The following is a 9995-nucleotide window of genomic DNA, read 5'->3' as shown; positions in this document are numbered from 1 at the left end:
GAAGTCTTTAATGCCCAGATCTCTTCTTATAATCTCCACCAGAGGTTCAATAGCTAGAATAAATAATGCAGGAGATAGGGGAAAATAAATGACATTTGGTTATTAGTTGTAATTTTAGCTTGTGGCTTATGATAAAAAAGTTTTTTTATCCAATTTTTAAATATTCTACCTATGCCAATTTTTCCACCACTTTTTATAAGAAAGATCATTCAAGTTGGTCAAATGCCTTTTCTGCATCTCAAGAAATAATTATGTTTGGATTCAACTTTTTTCATAGAAGAGATGTTTTATTATACATATTCACACAGTTTCTTGAACAAGGGGTTCATATCCATCAGCTCGATCTACTTTTTCACCGGTCTCTTCAACTGATGGTTTGCTCGTGCCACTTGATCCTTCACCATGCAGCTCCATCAGTTTGCCCAGTTCAAATTTAGGTTTCTTCAACATCTTGACTTTCCAGACACACACATCATGGAGTGGATAAATGGATTGACAAGCCTTCTCAATGTCCTTGCCAATTTGTTGACTATCTCCTTGAGATCGGTGGTTTGAACTTCACGAGTCGTGATTTCCACCATCTTCTTGCTGATTGTACGAACCTGCTGATGCTGAGCATAGGAGGTTTTACGAATCTTGTTGTTGCGCTTCTTAGTAAAGCCCACACAAAAAAGATGTAGAAGGTACCCATCTGTAGTTTTGACATCAATGTGAGCTTCAATCATTGTCTGCCATTTTTTGACCATTGAGCACATCTTATCACGTGCTAAGTCCATCCCGTGAAAGTTGGTCAAGTATTTTTTGCCCTGAACATCCTCGACAATCAGCTTAAATTTGCGGAAGGCCACTTCATCGTGCAAGACTTACTTCAATTACACAGCCTTTCAAGCCTTCTGAGGCAATTTTAGTTCCCTGAGTTCTTGGAACTAAGGTTTTACCCAGATTTCTAATGTTAAACATCACTGGAGCCTTGATATCATACCAGTCCTTCTTGGAGAAGGGATCCACAATTTTCTTCTTGGTCCCTTTTTTGCCTCCTTTGATCAGTCTCTTATTTTTACTAACCACCATGTCGCTCAAGGAAGGGGAAAGAGCTTTTGGATTCAACCTTGATTTTGTCATATATATTATTTTGAATAATCTACATAGATTATTTGAAGAAGAATGCCTTTAACAGATTACACCTGATATGGATGTATTAATTTTAGTAAATACTCATCCAATCTATTAGCAAATGCCTTTACTAGAATTTTATAGACTGTATTCAGAAATTATATTGGTCTCTATGATGAAGTTTTTAGTGGGTCTGTCGCTACCTTTTTTTCCATAGCACTGTAATTATAGCAGTTGAAAAGGTTTCTGGGAGGGTTCGGGTCTCCACCACCTGGTCTTACACATCCATCAAAAGAGGCATCAACAAATCTTTAAATTGTCTATAGAACTCAGGAGGAAACCCATCTTCCCCCAGGGACTTATTAGCTTGGAAAAAACCTAAACTTTCTCTATTTCTTCCCTTGGAAAAGGTCCATCTAAGTCAACTTTTTCTCTCTCTTCTCGTTTAGCAAATTCAACACTTGTTAAAAATTCTTCCATTTTGTTTCATCTCCTACTAATTCTGATTTATATAGTTTCATATAGTATTGTCTAAACATATTATTTATTTCTTTTTGATTATTTGTTATAGTATCAGTTTATGTTTCTATTGTATTTATCATTGTGGATGACTCCGCTTTAACCTGCCAAGATAATACTTTGTATGCCCATTCTCCCAGTTCATAATAATTTTGTTTAGTCTTTAATATTGTTTTTTTTTCCATTTTATATTTTTGTAGTGTGTTAGATTTATAACTTTTTGTTCTCTAATATTCGATATTTTTCTTGTGTTTCTGATATTCTTTTTCCAATTTTGTTATATCCTTCTCTAGACTTTCTAAATCTCTCGCATATTCTCTCTTAAGATTTTTAGTATAAGAGTTCATTTGTCCCCTCAAATAAGTTTTAAGTTGTACATGGAACACAACAGAAAGGGCTTGCCTCGGACCTCCACCCCCTAAAATGATAAAAAGACAAAATGACCTGATCCAATGTGTAAAAGTAGATGACACAATTTTCTTGTTTATTTTAATTGTGTGATGACATTGTTTAATGGTTTTATTGTATTGTATATGTTGAACATTTAATGGGTTTGGAGGGGTGGGAAGGGGAGAGGGAAGGTAGGGGGGAAAAAGGGGAGAAAATGCCACTGTGTATATTTAAGAAATGTTTGTATGTATTTTGATTGATATGGTTCAGTGTGAAAAATTTAAAAAATTTTTTTTAAAAGTTTTAACTGTATCCCATATTAGAAAACTTTTGTCAGTGGAAGAAAGTTTGTTTTCACAAAATATTTTTATCTATCTCTTAATAAATTCACAAAAATCCCTCCTCTTTAATAATGTAGCATTAAGGCGCCATCTATACATATTTTCTTGCTTTTCTATTATCATATGGCAAGTGGTCTGATAAAAGTCTTGCCAAGTACTCCTTTTTTACCACTCTTCTTTGTAACTGAGCAGACATTAAAAATAGGTTAATCCTTGGATGTGAATCATGAACCCTTGAGTTGAACGAGTAGTCTCTTTCTAAGGGGTTGAGCCGCCTCCATATATCATGTAAATTTAAATCCTCCATTAATGATAATGTTTTTTCAGCTTTTGTCCTTGTTATTATTCTCTCTAATTTATCCAACATTGGATCTAAACAAAAATTGAAATCTGCAATCAATATATTTTGTCTTCCCCATGAAGTTTTTAAAGAGATATCCTTCAAAAAGACTTGATCATTATAATTTGTGGCATAAATGTTCATAAACATCCTTGAATCTGCATAAATTTTGCAGTTGTGGTCATCATCCACCCAATCCAGGAAATGCTGGGGGACAAACGTTGCTGATGACTATGACGGTTGGCCACCAAGACAGCATTTCCTCGTGGACATAGGGGCAGAAGTCAGCGTCTTGCACCCCTTCAACTGAGATTGCCGCACTGGAAAGTCAGGACCATCCCTCACTGCCTCCAACAATATGACCATATGCATGTATGGGCGCAGACCATCCCACTCAAGTTCAGCTCCTGCCGTTTTACCTGGACCTTCACTTTGGCTAATGTTTCTCATCCCCTACTCGTCACAGACATCCTTTGAGCCCACTGCCCCTGGTGGCTATGAAAGGGTGCCATATAGTCAATTCCAGGACCTGCCAGACCTTCACCCTTTGAGAAGCCAAGATTCTTCATCCCCACCCACCTTAATTCAGTAACCTTATTGAGCAATGAGTTTGACATAATCCTGGCAGTTCTCCACCATGAAACATGGCATCCAGCACCACATCCCCACACAGGGACTGCCGCTACACATCCAGGCATACAGGCTTCCTCCTGACAACTTTGGCTCACCAAGGAAGAATTCAGGAAGATGGAGGAGATGGGAATTGTTCAGCACTTGGAAAACCGATGGGCCTCTCCTCTACATGGTGCCAGTCTTCTGGGAGATAGAGACCTCGTGGGGACTACCACTAACTCAACGATGCCACGACAGCTGACTGCTACCTGATTCCCCACATCCAGTCTACACGGAACGAGAATCTTCTTAAAAATTGACTCGTCTAGGGGTACCCCAGCGATGTCTTCATCACTCCATTTGGCCTTTTCAAGTTCATCTGCATGCCATTTGGCCTAAAAAATGCAGCGCAAACTTTCCAGAGATTCATGGACTCAGTGGGGCGTGGTCTGGATTTATTTTTTTATCTACCTAGATGACATCATTATTGCCAGTCCTTCATGAAGGAGCACCTAATGCACTTGCAGATGCTCTGCCAGTGACTGAGCGACTACGAACTAGCCATCAACCCAGTGAAATGTCAGTTCAGGCTTATGGCCATCAATTTCCTTGGGCACCACATTGATCAACATGGGGCGATCCCTCTTCCATCAAAGGTTGAGGTCATTCGTAAGTTTGCCAAGCCAACTATGGTCAAAGGTTTGCAGGAGTTTGTTGGGATAGACAACTTCTACCATTGATTCCTGCCATCAGCTCCCAAGACCATGCGACCTCTTTTCAAGCTGGTGCCCGGTCAGAGGAAAGAACTCAGCTGGGACGCAGGGTCTTTGGCAGCTTTCAACCAGGCCAAAGACACTCTGGCCAATGCTGCCCTTCTAGTGCATCTGTGTGTTGATGTGCCAACTGCTCTCACAGTCAACGTATTCAATGTGGCTGTCGGTGGCGTCCTGGAGCAACTGATTGATGGACATTGGAGACCACTTGCTTTCTTCAGCAGACACCTGCACCCCCTCAGAGCAGAAGTATAGTGTATTCAACAGTGAGTTGCTAGCCCTCTATTTCCACTATTTCCTTGAAGGATGGGATTTCACGGTCTTCACCGATCATAAGCCTCTCACTTTTGCCTTCGTGTTGGACCTGTGGTCAGCAAGGCAGCAGTGTTATCTCTTTTATATCTCAGAGAACATGATGCCCATCAAGCACATTTCCGGCAAGAACAACCTCGTGGCTGACAATCATCCTATATGTCTGTCCTGTCTGTGTATTCCCTGTCCCCCAAAATCGACTATCCAGCACTCACTCAGCAGGTAGGTGAGATACCAGCCTACTGCACTGCAGTCTCAGGGCTACAGCTGGAAGATGTGCGTTTCGGGCCATCCAAAGTCACACTTCTCTGTGACATGTCCACCAGCTGACCTAGGCCCATTGTTTTTGCTGCGTGGAGGTGTCGCCGTCTTCAATGCGCAACATGAGTTGCCCCACCCATCCATCTGGGTGACAACTCAAGTGGTCGCAGACAGATTCAAATGGCATGACCTACGTAAACAGGTTGGCCACTAGGCCAGACTTGCCTGCACTGTCAGACATCCAGGGTGCAGAGGCACGTGAAAGCCCTTCTTTAGTCCTTCCCGCCGACACACAGACGATTTGACCATGTCCACCTGGACGTTGTTGGCCCACTGCCAGTTTCCAGAGGTACCATGTACCTGTTCACGATGGTGGACAGGTTCACTAGATGGCCGGAAGCTGTTCCACTCTTGGACTCTTCCGTGACATCTTGTGCCAAGCCCTCAATGCCAACTAGATAGCCCATTTCAGCCTTCCTTCCAATATCACATTAGATAGGGGGGTGGACACAGTTCATATCTGGCCTATGGGCAGCACTGGCACAGCTCCAAGGGTCTCAGTTACATCACATCACAGCCTACCACCCACAATCTAATGGCCTGGTGGAAAGGTTCAATCAGCATTTCAAGATGGCCCTCATGGCACGTCTCCAAGTCGGATTGGGTGGATGAGCTGCCTTGGGTGTTATTTGCCATCCGCACAGTGTTGAAGGAGGATTTGACCACATCCTCCACTGAGCTTGTCTATGGAGCCCAGTGGATCGTGGCCAGGAGGAAACACCTATGGCCCTGCTAACATGACTTTGCGAGAATGTGGGCACCCTGGCACCCATCCCAAACTCACTCACAGCTTCTGTGTGTTTTTTTCCTTCATTCACTGCAGAGCACACTGACCACAAATGAAAGAAAAAACCACATGGAAGCTGTGTGTGAGTTGAACCAACCAATTGACTTTACTAAAACTCTACGAGAACTTATCAGCATCAATCCCATGATCCTTTTCAGCCCCTCCCACTGGGATAATTGTGATGTCAGCACTGTGCAAGCCTGCACCTCTGTGATCTGGTTCGCTTGTGGAACTGTGCAGCTCACTATACAGTGTGCCATTACAAATCTTCCAGCTTGATCCGTTAATGTCTCTTCTATTATTATTGGTATATTTTTATTAATTAAAATCGCTACTCCTCTTGCTTTTTATTCAAATGAAGACAATATTACTTTCCCCACCCATCCTCTTTTTAATTTTGTGTGTTCCAATTTGTTAAGGTGTGTTTCTTATAAAAAGACAATATCTGCCTTTAATTTTTTTTTCAATTATGCCAAGATCTCTTTTCTCTTCACCGTCTCTTTAATTCCATTAACATTAAAACTAATAAATTTCAATGTTCTATCCATATTTTTCTTTAAAATAATATTTTTTAACAGTAAAATTTCTGACTCTTTAAATAGTAAAATGATCCTTCCCCTTTAAGAAAAACACACAATGTCCCTGCCCTGACAGTGACGCATACTTCTTCTTTGGCTTGGCTTCGCGGATGAAGATTTATGGAGGGGTAATGTCCACGTCAGCTGCAGGCTCGATTGTGGCTGACAAGTCCGATGCAGGACAGGTAGACACGGTTGCAGCGGTTGCAGGGGAAAATTGGTTGGTTGGGGTTGGGTGTTGGGTTTTTCCTCCTTTGTCTTTAATCAGTGAGGTGGGCTCTGCGGTCTTCTTCAAAGGAGGTTGCTGCCCGCCAAACTGTGAGGCGCCAAGATGCACGGTTTGAGGCGATATCAGCCCACTGGTGGTGGTCAATGTGGCAGGCACCAAGAGATTTCTTTAGGCAGTCCTTGTACCTCTTCTTTGGTGCACCTCTGTCACGGTGGCCAGTGGAGAGCTCACCATATAACACAATCTTGGGAAGGCGATGGTCCTCTATTTTGAAGACGTGACCTACCCAGCGCAGTTGGATCTTCAGCAGTGTGGATTTGATGCTGTCGGCCTCTGCCATCTCGAGAACTTTGATGTTAGGGATGAAGTCGCTCCAATGAATGTTGAGGATGGAGCAGAGACAACGCTGGTGGAAGCGTTCTAGGAGCCGTAGGTGATGCCGGTAGAGGACCCATGATTCGCAGCCGAACAGGAGTGTGTGTATGACAACGGCTCTGTATACGCTAATCTTTGTGAGGTTTTTCAGTTGGTTGTTATTCCAGACTCTTTTGTGTAGTCTTCCAAAGGCTCTATTTGCCTTGGCGAGTCTGTTGTCTATCTCGTTGTCGATCCTTGCATCCGATGAAATGGTGCAGCCGAGATAGGTAAACTGGTTGACCGTTTTGAGTTTCGTGTGCCCGATGGAGATGTGGAGGGACTGGTAGTCATGATGGGGAGCTGGTTGATGGAGGACCTCAGTTTTCTTCAGGCTGACTTCCAGGCCAAACATTTTGGCAGTTTCCGCAAAACAGGACATCAAGCGCTGAAGAGCTGGCTCTGAATGGGCAACTAAAGCAGCATCGTCTGCAAAGAGTAGTTCACGGACAAGTTGCTCTTGTGTCTTGGTGTGAGCTTGCAGGCGCCTCAGATTGAAGAGACTGCCATCCGTGCGGTAGGGGATGTAAACAGTGTCTTCATTGTTGAGGTCTTTCATGGCTTGTTTCAGCATCATGCTGAAGAAGATGAAAAGAGGGTTGGTGCGAGAACGCAGCCTTGCTTCATGCCATTGTTAATGGAGAAGGGTTCAGAGAGCTCATTGCTGTATCTGACCCGACCTTGTTGGTTATTGTGCAGTTGGATAACCATGTTGAGGAACTTTGGGGGGCATCCGAGGCGCTCTAGTATTTGCCAAAACCCTTTCCTGCTCACGGTGTCGAAGGCTTTGGTGAGGTCAACAAAGGTGATGTAGATTCCTTTGTTTTGTTCTCTGCACTTTTCTTGGAGCTGTCTGAGGGCAAAGACCATGTCAGTAATTCCTCTGTTTACGCGAAAGCCGCACTGTGATTCTGGGAGAACATTCTCGGCGACACTAGGTATTATTCTATTTAGGAGAATCCTAGCGAAGATTTTGCCTTCAATGGAGAGCTGCTGGCAAAGAAGTGAGCTGCCCACCAGGTTCACCTTGCAAAGCCGTCCTGGCCAGAGAAGAAACAAGCCTTCCGTCGCGCATGCAGCCATCTTCAGCGCAAACTCCGGGAGATCCAAAATGAGTGGTGGACTAGCCTCGCCAAACGAACCCAGCTCAGCGCAGAAACTGGCGTCTTCAGGGGTTTTTACGAGGCTCTAAAGGCTGTGTACGGCCCCTCACCCCAAGTCCAAAGCCCGCTGCGCAGCTCAGACGGCAAAGTCCTCCTCAGCGACAAGATCTCCATCCTGAACCGATGGTCAGAACACTTCCAATCTCTTTTCAGTGCCAACCGCTCAGTCCAAGAATCCGCCCTGCTCCAGCTCCCTCAACAGCCCCTAAGGCTAGAGCTGGATGAGGTGCTCACCCGGGAAGAGACATATAAGGCAATTGAACAACTGAAAAGTGGCAAAGCAGCAGGTATGGATGGAATCCCCCCCCCCAGAGGTCTGGAAGGCTGGCGGCAAAACTCTGCATGCCAAACTGCATGAGTTTTTCAAGCTCTGTAGGGACCAAGGAAAACTGCCTCAGGACCTTCGTGATGCCATCATCATCACCCTGTACAAAAACAAAAGCGAGAAATCAGACTGCTCAAACTACATATACATAGAGCTCAGAAAATCCATCAAAAAAGCCCTTCGACTATCGTGAGAAAGAAGAACCCTTCCTTTAGTGCCATCTTGTTTTGCTACTCCTTTCCAGGCACCATTTTCCCCCTTAGTCCAGTTTCCTCCCTGCTACTATTTTTCCCAGATAGTTTTCTTTTACTGAACTCTCCGTGAGAATTTCTATACAACTTTACTTTTAAAAAATCAATACAAGATGGTTTAACAAAAATTTAAAAATACAACTTTTACTTAGTTCCATTATAAATATTTTTACAATTTTCACCTGCAGCAACCTCCATCTTTTTTTTTAACAAACTTTATAGAAATTCTTCCAGCTTGTTCTTGGTCTTGAAAAATAGTCTGTTCCCTTCCACTACTTTGACCCTCAAAGTCGTAGAGTATATCATCGAATATTTCAAGTATTTAGCACATCATTGTCTCTTCACATCCTCAATTCTTTTCTTTGTTTAATCAAGGTCTTGAAAAAATAGTACCTTTTCATATTAACAGATATTTCTATGTCGTCAACTCACTCGACCAGGAAGCTGCCTCATGGGTCGTTGACCTCATCCAGGTGCCGCCAGAGGAAGGTAAATACATGGATCTTAAAAACCTCCTCATTATCACGTACGGGCTTTTACGAAGCGAGAGGACCACCAGGCTCCTTCATTTGGACGGCCTAGGCAATAGGACCCCATCCGCACTCATGGACAAAATACTCACACTGGCAGAAGAGCACAAGCCCTGCCTCATGCTTGAGCAGGCTTTCCTTGAGCAAATGCCCGAAGACATCAGACCCTTATTGGCTGACGCAGATTTCAGCAACCCGCGCAGGGTCGCGGCATGAGCAGATGCTCTCTATGATCCCAAGCATGAGACCATAGACTCATGCCACCAAGGACAACATCCAAATCCAGTCTGGCACATGAACAGGCCCTGCCTCACCAGTAAACAGAAAAGCCTGACCCAAAATGATGCTTCGACTATCAGCGTTGGGGTGCAGCAGCACACAGGTGCCGCCAGTCGTGTTTGTTTTAGGGAAACAACGGGTCCAGTGCCGTTAGTAGCTGCGGCAGCTGGCCGACCAAACAGCCTTCTCCACATTTGGGACAGGATCTCGGGCCGCAGGTTCCTCATGGACAAGGGGGCAGAGATGAACGTCATTTCCCCACGTCGCTTGAGACACACATGAGAACTCACGGCCCCTCCCTGCATGCAGTCAACAACACCACCATTAAAACTTTTGGCAAGAGGCAAATTCCTGAACGATTTGGCAAGACCACCTTCAATTGGTCATTCATGCTGGCTTTGGTGGACAAGCATCTATTACACGCTGATTTCCTATGGGCACACTCCCTACTGGTGGACCTCCAGGGCAGACAATTATTCCATGCAGAGACTTTCCAGATGGTGCTTCTTGGTACGTCCAATGAGGTGTCCAACAGCTTGCTTCTGTGGAGACTCCACACAGCCAATACAGCTGCCTCCTCACTAGTTTTCCATCCATTCTGCACCTCCAGTTCACCACTGTCATGCTGAAGCAGGGCATCCAGCACCATATTGTGACCACAGACCTGCCATTACATTCGTGAGCCAGTTGTCTAGCCCCAGACAAACTCAACCTTGCC

General features: G+C 44.2%; 1 pseudogene; it reads right to left on the bottom strand.

The window, feature by feature from the left end:
- Positions 1–266: 266 nt before the first annotated feature.
- Positions 267–1080, bottom strand: LOC138756366 (small ribosomal subunit protein eS1A-like; annotated as a pseudogene).
- Positions 1081–9995: the final 8915 nt, after the last annotated feature.

The sequence above is a fragment of the Narcine bancroftii genome, chromosome 3 (genome assembly GCF_036971445.1).
Source record: "Narcine bancroftii isolate sNarBan1 chromosome 3, sNarBan1.hap1, whole genome shotgun sequence".
NCBI lineage: Eukaryota > Metazoa > Chordata > Chondrichthyes > Torpediniformes > Narcinidae > Narcine > Narcine bancroftii.
The sequence above is the reverse complement of the archived record's forward strand: the minus strand, read 5'-3'. Positions and strand labels throughout refer to the sequence as shown.